We start from the raw sequence: 12,821 nt of genomic DNA on the forward strand, positions 1-12,821 counted from the left end.
CAAAGTCTCAGAAATGAAAATAAATAAACGGCATCAGTAAAAAATGATCTATTGTGAAGTTATTAAGCGAAAATAAGATATTTGTAGAAAATCCATTTTTTTAATTAAATCATACCTTTGCAACAAAAAAATTGTTAACTATATTTTGTTGCAGTTTTAAATCAATAACTTTGAAACAAGTAAATAAATCTACATAAATTTTTGCATCAATATTTATTAAAGTTTTATTAGTATATGTAAAAATTTTTGTTTAATTGATAATACCACTTTCTCATTAAATTTGCAAATAAGTACTGCAAAACTAATTTTACAATCAAGAGTAAACAAAAAATTAAATCACTTTTAAAATAATAAGTAAATTGCGCTCAAATTTTACACAAGTATTCGAACGTAATACTAGAATATTCCATAAATTTTTATACTTTTGATAATGTTTGTGAGATGTGACTCATACATTCAAGTTTTGGTCAACATTGCTAATTTTTTCCCACCTAATCCAAACCTTTTATCTCAGTGTTTCTTCACACGGCAAGCGATCGAAATTTCCTACAGGATTTCCCAGATCCAATGCTGTGTTTAAGGATAAAGTTTACTCTTTTATAATAAACAAATAATAGAAAATTCCTTTTCGGATGATCGCGTCAATCTTTAGATTCCACGATCGTATCGATGCTCCTCCGCGCGTTTCTCGAGCACGTAAACTCGCGATCAACAGCACGAACAACTTTTTCGCATCGCGATGTTATCGCGACGTAGATATCGCAAAGTGGCGCGCGATAAACTTGCGCGACGTACAAACGCGTCGACGACACGTTACGATTCGCGGTAGCGCGACTGTACGACCATGGACTTCATCGCAAATACTAGGCTGATAACTGCGATCAACTTCGCGAAACACTTTATACGACAACCGAGAAACTCGATAAGCCGCCTCCTCCCCCGGTTGCTCCTCACACGTCGCGCTCGCCGTGTAAATAAAGCTAACGCTGATTTGCATTTTTTCGGGAATATTAGCCTTTATCCGCGCACATCACGCTCGATTGACGTAAACAGTATCGTGTAACGCGAATGTATCGTGCACAATCGAGCGTGAGCGTGCAGGTGGAAGATAACATATCCGCTGATATACGTAGTACATAAACATTCGCTCTAATACGGCCACTTTTAACACACAGGAACATTTCACACGTTTAACAAAGAACTAATTATAAATAAAGTTGCGCAAAGTTGTTCTTTGAATAAAAACTCCGCTTGAAAAGCGAGAGAAGGGCAGGGCGCTATAATTATCGAGTATTATTTACTTATAAAATGTTATGCAGAAGTCACATGTGGACGTAACATCGTTCGTTCACTGATATAAATTGCGATTTAGATCTCCCGTTAAATATAGACGGTCAACGATCGAACACTCATCTATCGCGCGCTCCGCGGTAACGATTTAATTAATAATAAAATACTGTATAAATATTTGCCCTCATTATGGCGAAACTCAATGGCTCAAAGCGCGCTGCTGCTTTCAGTCGCGTTCTCATAAAATTTTCGCGTTAAAAAGCGCATCATTAACATCGAAATTCTCGTTCCGATGCGAGGCGAGAGACCGCGGCTCGAAAAATATCGCATTTTAATTAGTGCATTATCGCCCACATTAACAAATAATAGATTTAGTAAAAACCGAGTGGGCGCTCGGCGCTCGATTCTCATTACGTTTGCTCGCAGGAACGAAAATATTTTTTAATACATTCGTTACATTTCATTACTAACGCAATTTTCAGAATTAACAGCGCGCTGATTGAATCGGCGAGTCGCTTTACGTGCGATTAATAAAAGAGGGAAAGAGAGGCGGCTTAATTAAGACCGGTCGATAAATCACGTCGCGGTCTACAAATATAAACATTGTGCATAAGTTAAAACGTATTGCGCAATTCTCTCTCTCTCTCTCTCTCTCTCTCTCTCTCTCTCTCTCCCTCCCTCCCTCCCTCTCTCTATCGCGCAACGTCGTGTCTACGTCGAGAAAAATAATAACTGCCGACGGCGCGCGATACGATCTCGCACTTTTGACAAAGCATGATCGATCATCGATTTTTTTTCCCCCAAGTCTCGCCAATAAATCGCGGCGTGCATTATCGCGTCGAGTACGCGCGTTATCGTACGTAACTATTGTATACGTTCGCGCGCGCGCGCGAACATCGGCCGTCCCGAATGCGGCGGATCAAAATGGACCGCGCTAAATTATAGACAGCGTGATTAACCGGCGTTATATCTCCAATAAGCCGAATCCCGCTGTTGAACTACGTGCACGCACGGCTTTCCCGCGCGGAATGGAAAAAAAAAACAAGAGGAAAGAAATAACACGCAAAACCGGTTTTGAAAACAAAAATTAAAAAAGAGTATTATTAATCTCATTTAATCGCGAATTTATTTCTGCAAACCGACATTAACGCCTTCCATTAAAATTCTCGTGGCCTTAACTTTGATCGATCGAGTCATTAAATAAATTAGTAAATATTGTGATACGCCAAAGAAAAACATGACGTAAATTGAATCCTCATTTCTCCGGATGTAAGTTCACGTTAGGAACAAGACGGAGATCGGAAAGGTGATACGTGCTGCAAGCGTTATCTGGATTGATTATGTCTGCACGGAGCGCACGCAAAAACATAGTTTACATAGTTTATCTCGGGTGGCTGTATAAAGCTGTTATACGCGTGAATGTGTTCCCACACCGACACATGCACGCGTCGTGTGTTCCGTATTCACGCACGCACTCACGCACGCACGCACGCACGCACGCTCGCTCGCAGCCGAACGTGTCGCCGCGTTTTCATTTCAGCGGGGCCGCTGAAGTTTTTGCGCGCGACGCCCATGATTGACAGCCGCGGTCGCGCTGCTCTATGCATTCAGTGCACCGCAATTACGCGTGTAATATGCGCTCCGGGAAATAAATTATGCGCATATCTCGTCTTTAATGGATTTACTGGCAGCCGCCGCGTATCGCACCAACAATGTAGGCTTTTGTTCGCCTATTGAGAGAGCGTTACCAGACTCGAACGTTAAAAAGAGCACAATCTTCTGACATAACTGTTTAATCTTTAAAGTAGGTGGGTCAAAAATTACGTAAATAGATTGAGGGGGTGCTGACAACACCCCAAAGAAATATTATTATCACATTTTTCATTATATATCATGTTATATTTAAATTTACATTTTAAACCCTTAGGAGATAAAGAAATGTAAAAAAAATGAACTTTAATCCTTTAAGACCCAATTTTTTTTTCCTTCGATAATTATTTTGAACAATTTCTACTTATGTAAAAGTAACGGCAATTGTGTGACATATGCGCTATCTTAGAGTACTTAATGGGATGTATTTCCATTAGGGCTCAAAAGGTTAAAACTTTCTCTATTTTTCCTTCCCAGAACAAGGTTTCTAAGCCTGTATGTGTTTGTTGCCTGGGATGCTATAACCATCCTACCTATCTACCTACTTAAAGGTTAAAAAAAAAAAAGACAAATTCGCACTTGATCAAAATATCTACAACGTCTCGTAAAATGTCATGTTACAAACGCGTACTATTTGTTGCGGAACGTCGATTATTCTGCGAAACTCATGAAACATCGATCATCGATTCCCGCAAGTCCGCTAATTCGCTTAAATCGCGATAATACAATAACAAAGATTGATACGACGAGATTACGCGACCATTCCGCTTCGGATAATTTAATCAGACGGCCCGCCTCTGCTCGCGCGGATTAAATCGATTTGACGAAAAATTTATCGTCACCGAAACCGCCCGGGGTACGGACCGACAACCCCCTTGTTCGGTCCCAATTCCGGTAGTTTGACATTAATTGGCGCAGGTACGACCTACCGCCATCCGACTATATCCATTACGGTGGGCATAGATATATGTGGACATTTACCGTTAGCTGATAATACGCGCGGAGGATTCGACAGAATAGCTATTTCGAAGGGGCGACGAAGAGAGAGAGAGAGAGAGAGGGGGTCGAGGACGACGGTATACCCTATTATCTCCTTCACTCGTAGGGAGAGTCTCCTCTTCCTCCCTCTCCCACCGCCGGCACACTCCAACTCTCGTTCGATTCTCCCTCAGAAATTGCCCCAGGAATTTCGTAGCTCGCTCGGTAGAACTGGAATCGAGCTCGGTTCCCCCCAACTTCTTCCCCGCGACCCCGAACCACTTCCGATCGGCTGCATATATTAAGTCTCGTTTCACGAATTGTTTGAAGATTAGCTTTCTCCACTCGTGCGGAAGAAATGCTTATTTCCATACGGGTTTTGTACAAGTAGCAAAAGGATCAAAGTTCGTCGGATAAATGTTTACTTCGACATTAGCGTAAAGAGATCTTGTGTAAGCGGCGGAGTCTAACGTAAATTGTTCGAATCAAGTTTGTAACTAATCTCCTTGGGAATAATTCTATATTGCCTAACGTAAACTCAAACAGAGCTTTATCTCTTGTAAAAGCGGAATTTCAGAATTGTATCACTTGGAACTTGCCGGCTTATCTCTATACAATCGTGATTGAGAGAAGCGATGCAACAATCGGAATAAGTGGATCTATCTATTTTAGTTTAAAGCGGCCAAGTTTTCCTCGATAAAAATTGATTTCGTCGATATAAAGTCAATCTCTCTGATTTCTTCAAAAGAACTCGAAGGAAATTGTCGCAAGTAAAATGAAATCGATGTACTTATCGTACTTATTGCAGAAAAAAAGCAGTCTACAAATCGCATAAATTACGCGTGAAAATGCAATTTACATGTAAAACGCGTGTTTAATGCCGGCCAGCGATACGCGAGGAAGGCCGAAACTATACGATGGAATAGCTATTTCGACGGATGAACGAGCATGTGTGCTTATAAGGATGTTACGGCCTGCTATTCGCGGCGGAACAGGCCGTTTCTGCAGTCATGCGCATATACACCGTACGGTAACACTCGTGAAAGTAAATCCGTACTCCACTTGTATTTCGCGTCCGAGAGAAAAATGACTTCTTTATGAAGACCGCTTCCTGTATTTATCCTTATTTGCGGCGCGATTCAATTTGTTCGCGCTGTGACTTATGATTTCCGGCGATCTATCAAGACGTGTTTCAGAGATGTCCGGAGACCGCGCGGATCGAGATATGACACACCGGCAAAAATAACCTTCATGCTTTCATTTCACGCTTTTCCATGCGCATTTGTATCTACCTCGTTATTATACATTCAGCAATATTATCGTTTCTCCCGATCGTTTGTGAATGTAACATACGTTTTGTTATTTTTAGGCTTTTAATTTGAAAGCTGTCTCCGACATATATATATATATATATATATATATACTACCAGCCCTCCCGAACACGGAGATAATATTCTCACAGGAAACGTTTAAGACGAATGTAAAAATGTATAATCAATAAAGTATCTTAAACAAACCAATTTCCTACGTGATAATTTATCGGGTACATGTATTACTCGAACAGTAATATATCTATGCTTATTATCTTCACGCCGAGGTGAGTAGTAATCACGCAATTACTACAGGGAATGAATAATTTTATCACGGCGTACACGTATTTTGATGTTCATTAACTCATGCGGAAAAAGGAAAGAGAAACAATTATGTTATTCGAAAAATAGATAATAATAATAATACGAGATATAATTATCTTAATTGTTAGAATCACACACACAGTTATTCTGAAAATTCAACTCCTTCTGCCTTTTACGTAATTGTATAAAACTGTTTATTGCGCTCATACGCAAAAATTCGTGGTAACATTTAAAGGGTTAATTGCGATCGCGAGGAAAAGGTAATGTAAGGTTTAATAATAATATGTGCTTTAGTTATTTTCTCTTCTTGCTCTATCGGACACGGTGGGCGTAGGCTCTCGGCCATCAGAGCTCAGGAGCTCACGTAAATACCTACATTAGGTGGATAATAACGTGCAATGTGTAACGATATTTCCCGATATCACTTATATTTATAGCGAACGCTAGAAATTGGCACGGTCAAAACCGGGAAATTTCGATTGCACAAACAAAAAAGGACTGGCATGCAGTTCGTTTTAAAAGGACGTTTCGTCAACGAGTGACGTCAACACGAGCACGATATACGTCGATTATCGTTCTACTATCTGTTCCGTTTCGACGTTTTTGCATTACGAGCAGCGCACGTTTTATTTTTATCTTTACGACCTTTTAAGCCAGGTAAGGGTGCGTGAAGATAAGAAGCAAATACGCCGATTATTCCGACACAGACAACAAACGTTTTGTTTTGACGAATGTCAACACCTTAATTTGTTCTCTTCGCGCTCGAGTGTCTTTTCTAAGAAGATGCTAAATTACACGTCCGTTATGCGTACAGAGAAAAAAAAGTAGCAAATATTAGTATCAAGTTAAAACTAATATATTTTCTCCAAAATTATATTCTTGCTTGTGTACTGATCTTGATAATGATAATCTTACTTATAGAATTTAGAAAATTTTATAATTTTAAATTTCAGTAAAATATTATTTTTTTATTTTATTATTATGATAAGCGTCCTCTAAAGAGCACAATAATTATTTTGATAACGTATATTAAAAAATTCTCATTCTTCATTTGATATTATTTTCTATCCGATACTTTTTCTCTTAATTTACAAAAATTATTATGCAATAATGAGAATATATTTTTCTCAATAAAACTACAATATTCCTGTTTAACGTTACAATGTGAAAACAAATTATTCAACTTTAATAAACATTTGTTTGAATAATTGCTATAAAATATTTACTTACGGTACATAAATACTTACTCGATAAAAAAATGATAGTTGAATTAAATGAATAGTTTTTGCACAAAATAAATATTTATTTCCATTTAGTAAATATTTCATTGCAGCTATTCAAACATTTATTAAAATTTAATAATTTTTTTCTCTCTCAATATAACTCTCTTTTCAATATTTAACATTTCGAAAATAAGGATATTCTCAAAACAATATATAGAAATAGAAGGCACGTAACATCCTTGCCAAAACTGAACGCGATCTTATTACGCGCGCAGTTGCATCTATATCCAGATCTACATCCCTTCAATAGTGCGTCTGTAACGGTACGGAAATCAAAGTCTTCCGGTCGGATGTCCTCGCTCGACACCGAGTGAGATGGAAAAATAAACGGGGGCGAAAATCAATGCGGACGAGCGCGATATAACCGCGAGCGCTTTTCCTAGGAAGCCAACAGTAACGCGATAAATATCCAACGCAGTAAAACCGGGCGTTAATGCACGCTCGGCCGATTTGTTTAATCCGGTCGATATTTCGCGCGAGGTCCTGTGTAAGCCGTGATCCCGATGCGATTTGGCAATCCCGTCACCGGAAATGGGCTCGTAAAAGTGTGTAACGCGATAAACCGACCGTGACAGGCTCGCCGCTGCATTGCAGACGCTAACTGTGCCACGGTGTTTCAGAAGTATCGGGTATCCTCATTTAGACACTTGCGTATTGACGTTTTTATCTAAAGATAAAAGAGACTCGCGGACAATCGGCGGACAATCTAGAAACGCAAAATCTCGCGCGACACGTTAATGTCAATTACGCCGCATTCCCGTTTCTCTTGGGAAAAAAAAAAAAATCTTATTCCTTTCACGGCGCCTCCTTTTTCTTTTTAACACGCCACAGAGTACAACGTGAATCCTGGTGCAGGAGGAAACGCAAATCACTATGCCACCTAATAACGAGCTTTCCATGCGGGCTGTCATTAGAGACAACGGTAATTTGTTATACAATGTGGTCGGCAGCGCGACGCGCGTGACAATGCTTTTATTACTTTTCGTCGACGGTACGTCAGCCATTTGTCCGTCGCTTTTTCGCTTACCGTTATTATTACGGTTTACGTCATTGCGCCCTATACTGGATATTAAATTAGCGTCCCGGTCCGGCGAGATAAATGTAATGACGAGGGGAGAATTTCATGCGCAAACAATCTTGACCGAAATTCGCACAATTTCTCTCTTCGGATGTCGATTAACGTTTTCTAACTTTGCTACCGCGGGTTATTCAATAGTTCAACGCGGCATCGGACGGACACAGCGCTGCATGCGCGGCGAGAATACGGAATGACAATAGATTCCGCGCATTTTCTGAAGCGGACTTATCGCGCTTCAAGTAATAACGTTGCCTTTTATCGCTTCGCGTCGACAGTGGCTGCTCGTTTGCGGACACGCGGAAAAATCGTTAAAAGGTCGTTAAGCACGAATTATGGTTTTTGTCCGGGGCTGCTCGGCCACTGAAAATCGCGTTTTGCTTCGACGCGATGGAATAGAAACCTTTTAGCTCCGGAATGCAGTAAACCCGATCAGTAGCGACGCAAAAAAAAAAGATATAATTCGTACATGAAGTTTACTTCTTTTTACGTGTTTTAAAGCGAGCGAGATTTAACGTACTTGAGCAACGCGAGCGTAGCAATAAAAAAAAAAGCGCTGTAGAAATTTCCAGCCGTTATTTAAACACCAGCGTCGTATTGTTTCGATGAAATATATCGCACGACTGAAATGCCAGAGCCGAACAATGTCTGGAAATCTTAAGTGGCATAGCGTTATCAATTGATACTTAATACTAATAATAATAATCGTCCTTTCCGTGACGCACGATTACATGCGATCTATTACGTTTACGTGTGTGTGTGTGTGTGTGTGTGTGTGTGTGTGTGTGTAGAGAATTTTCAACAAACTCGTGCACGCGGGCCTCGCGTTTCCCGGACTCTATAATAATAAACGTGCGCCGCGTTCGGGACACGCTTGGAATAAATGTATGCTGCTCCGCGCTGTAAGCACATGCACGGCCATTTTTAAAAGCGCCTCAGAAAATGCAGATTTCGATGCACGACAAACAGCGGTGCATGCTGCGCATGCATGTCTCGCGCCCACTATGCTTTATTTTCGAATCGAGATGTGAACGGCGGCGTGCGCGCGCACACGTACGCATGTGTGTACTCACTCACGCACGCACGCACGCACGTAGCGTGACACTCGCAATCTCGACCGCTCGCGGAAATACGTACCCGAGTTAATCTGCCGAGAGCGTGGGCGATACTCGTGGAAAAGTGTCGATTTGTGATTTACAGTATTATTCAGCTAAATCGGCTTCACAGCGTAGTCCGAATATTCAACAAATTTATGTACTTATGCGCGGAATCATAACACATAAATTGTTGATTGAAACACGAAGTGAAAATAGAGACCAGGGAAATTAGATTAATATATTCTGTCGACTTTCATTGTGCATTTGAGATGGGTTTGCAATATATAACTCTGCTTTTATGTAATTGTATGCAATTCACAAATGGAATAGGAATAACATTAGAAAGCAGTAAAATCGACGTTGTTCAACTCGATTGATATAAAAATAAAAATAAAAATAAAATACGAAGGAGGAAATTACATTCGTATTTTTTACCGCAATATTGTATCGAATTTCATTGTGCATTTGCAACAGTTAAGTGCAATAAGTATCTCCGATTTATACCTATACGTAACTGAAACAGATAAGTCAGATAACATTTAGAGATCAGTAAAATCGATGCGGACATTTCAACCGTTTCTCTTTACTTTTTATCCACTTGCTTATTTATTACGAGTTGATATTTGGCGATTAAAGTACTTGGTAATTAAAAATGTAAGGCTATCATGAAAATTTCTCCTTTTCTCGAGCTTTTTGAAGAGGTGCAGAATATTGCAACAAAATAATGCTGAAAGCTTTCTATTACGGTACGCGGTACTTAAATCCCTCAAAAGTGCCGCCACGTTTCTAATGCACCCCTTTTCTCCCCTATAAATAACTCAGGGCCGTCGAAATGCGTTTTCGGTTAGCTTTTACGTCATCATAAACCGAACGGGAAGTAGCTCTCTGAGGAAACTCGTAGCTACCAAAGTCCCGCCGGCGCTTTCAGGCTCGACATAAGAAAACGCATAAGCCACGAAGGAGACATGACGATTTGTCCTCCGCGCGGAGAAAGCTCGGAGGTAGCAACCTGAATATTACAGTCGGCTACTACTTTATCTTCGCATCGGAAGACTCGGTGGGGACTTTTACAAGCGCGTCAACGCAAGTACCGATATTACGAGCGCTTTCACGAGGCACGAAAGGAAAGAAAAAAAAAATGGGGAGAAAAGAATAGTCGCTGCCGCAAAAGGAGATTCTGTCAGCGTCGACGTCTTATTTACGCCTGTTTGAATCATCGAAATTCATTTCACCTCGCCTCCGATTTTATTTTTCTCGGAGAAGCATGAAGAATTTTCTGTCTCAAGAGAAATGTAGACATATATATGTTATAAGTATATAAAACGAAAATACGATATGCATAAAATTGTTCTGTTTAAAAAAAAAAGAAAAAAGGGTAAAGACTGAAAGAATGATAAGCAGTCTAAAATACATTTCTGCCTGTTTGGCTAATGTAGATAGGTATCGTACGTTCCCACGATCGACGTGTTACCGTAAAAAAAAAAAGAAAGGTAAACGAGGCAACAGAGGCAATTTTCGCGTTCGACTTCCGCCGGTCTAGTTCCGTTTGTTAACTTACACCGCTCGATTACCGACGATAGCCGCGTTTCCACGTGAATTTTTTGCGCCGACAAACATTCACATCTGTTGATCAATGTACCGGAGAATCAAACATGTATAGCGTAACAGCCGCTATATGTGTATATAGTTACTCAGGGTGCTTTCCATTTAGTGACACAAGTCGACACAAGCATCGTTCTATCTTTGTTACACATTAAATATATATAAAAAAAAGAGAATGAAGTTTGTGTCGACCTGTGTCATTAAATAGAAAGCACTCTTGAATTTAATGTTTCATACCACGAATTCAAATAAGTGTTTATGAACAACGTACGTTAACAATAATTCTAGATAATTTAAAAAAAAAAAATTTTTTTATAGCTTGTTAATAATGCATTTGCGAGACTCAAAGGTCATTATAAGCAATCGCCATTACATTCGTCACGATTTCTAGAGAATTATAAGGAAAGGATTTAATTATAAGGAAAGCAATCACGCGGAATGAATGAAGAAATGAATAAAGAAATTACACAAGTTACAAATTACTTTGATTCATTTCGATGAAAAATTTAATGGCATTGCAGTAAATGTGACAAACGCGAGATACTTGATAGAAAAAAGAAAATTGGAGTTCATAGATGCAGGATACTCGTGGTCGCCTTGGAGCGTGTAAAAGGAAAAATCGCAGAGTGGCCTTTCAAAATAAAAAAGATAGAAAGAGAAAAAGAAAGAGAAAGAAAAAAGAAGATTGCGCATCACTGACGCGGCTCGTCGAACGAGCAGCACGCGTTACAAGCGTCTGCGTTTTAAAGCTCCTCCCTCGTTGTAGCGTCATTATATGCTCCGATAAGTCCGGTAATGCCCTTTAATAAGTAGCTCGGCCAGCGAGATGCTGGAAAAGAGCAATTTGTATTTGACGGCTCGACATCGTGTAAACTGCGTCTATTAACGAAGTCAAAAAATTTTTATTCTCCCTCTAGAAATTTATGAAGAATAATCAGCTTAAACGTAACGAACGAGAACGCTCCAAAGAGAAAGAGAGAGAAAGAGAGAGAAAGAGAGAGAAATAGAGAGAAGTCGCAAACTGTGCTTGCGTGGAATAATAAGTACGATCGATTGAGCTAATGGCAGTAAAATATTTCATGATAAAAATAATATCAAAGTCACTTAATTGTGACAATTATTATGTATACATTGTTTTTAAGCACATTACGCAGTAAAAACAGTATCAAACATTAGTATCAAATTAAAATTAATATTCCATCCAATAATTATTGTTTCAAACTTCAAATTATATTATTTCTTACATGTGATGAAATAATGATAATCTCGTTTATATATAATTTAATCTTTATAAAATTTTATAATCTTAAATCTCAGCAAAATGTTTTTTTTTATATTTTAATGTTATAATATAATCTTCTAAAGAGCACAAGATGATTATTTTGATAATAATAGTACGTACTAAAAAATTGTCATTCTTGATTTGAAGATATTTTCTATTCGATACTTTTTCCTCTCAATTCATGAAAATTATTATTAAATAATGAAAATATATTTTTCTTGATAAAAGTACACAAAATTTCTTTATGTAAGTAAATTATATATGTGTAATGTTATGTAATCTCTTTTCAATATTTAATATTTCTAAAATAAGATATCCTCCAAACAAGTACGTTCCTTCTCTCTGTGCATAAAAGCAATTAGATTACAGAAAAGTATCGAATTTATCGAATATTTATGATCACGTAAAAGAATCCGCCGGGTTCTCGGTGCTTCCATATTTTTAGTCCCTTCCCAATAAAATCAGTGAAATATATTTTATGAACCTATCATTGACGCAAAAGTACGATATATGATTTATTGTGCGCGTCTATTTACGATGCATTATTTTCTACATCAATATGCGGTATGTAGCATCAAAAATATTACGTTGTAACATAATATGAGCTTTGAATTATTCCCGTCATTGCATTCCCTGGATTTTATCCAATCAAATTTACATAATTAATTACCTCACCGAGAAAATAGCCGTTAATATCATTAAAATTCATTCAAACGAATACATTTGAGTTTCTACGTATTATCTAAAATTAGTTGAAGCGATATCGCGGTATTTCACGTTGGATCTGTTAGCGTGACGTGAAATCCAGACCGCACATACAATTCGAAGCTATAAAAAAATATTTCACTGACGAGACAGTTGTATCAAACATATTCAAGAGATCGATCTAGATATTCATACAAATTGAAGATTGCATACTTTTGAGGAAAT

At 38.6% G+C, this 12,821-nt stretch overlaps 1 protein-coding gene across 7 annotated transcripts in view; it reads right to left on the minus strand.

Annotated features, from left to right (window-relative positions):
• LOC105202340 (zinc finger protein 608) overlaps positions 1-12,821 on the minus strand; it is a 244,967-nt gene that overhangs the window by 103,995 nt on the left and 128,151 nt on the right. The gene's annotated exons all lie outside the window — the stretch shown is intronic.

Source organism: Solenopsis invicta, chromosome 16 (assembly GCF_016802725.1).
Source record: "Solenopsis invicta isolate M01_SB chromosome 16, UNIL_Sinv_3.0, whole genome shotgun sequence".
In the NCBI taxonomy this organism is placed as follows: domain Eukaryota; kingdom Metazoa; phylum Arthropoda; class Insecta; order Hymenoptera; family Formicidae; genus Solenopsis; species Solenopsis invicta.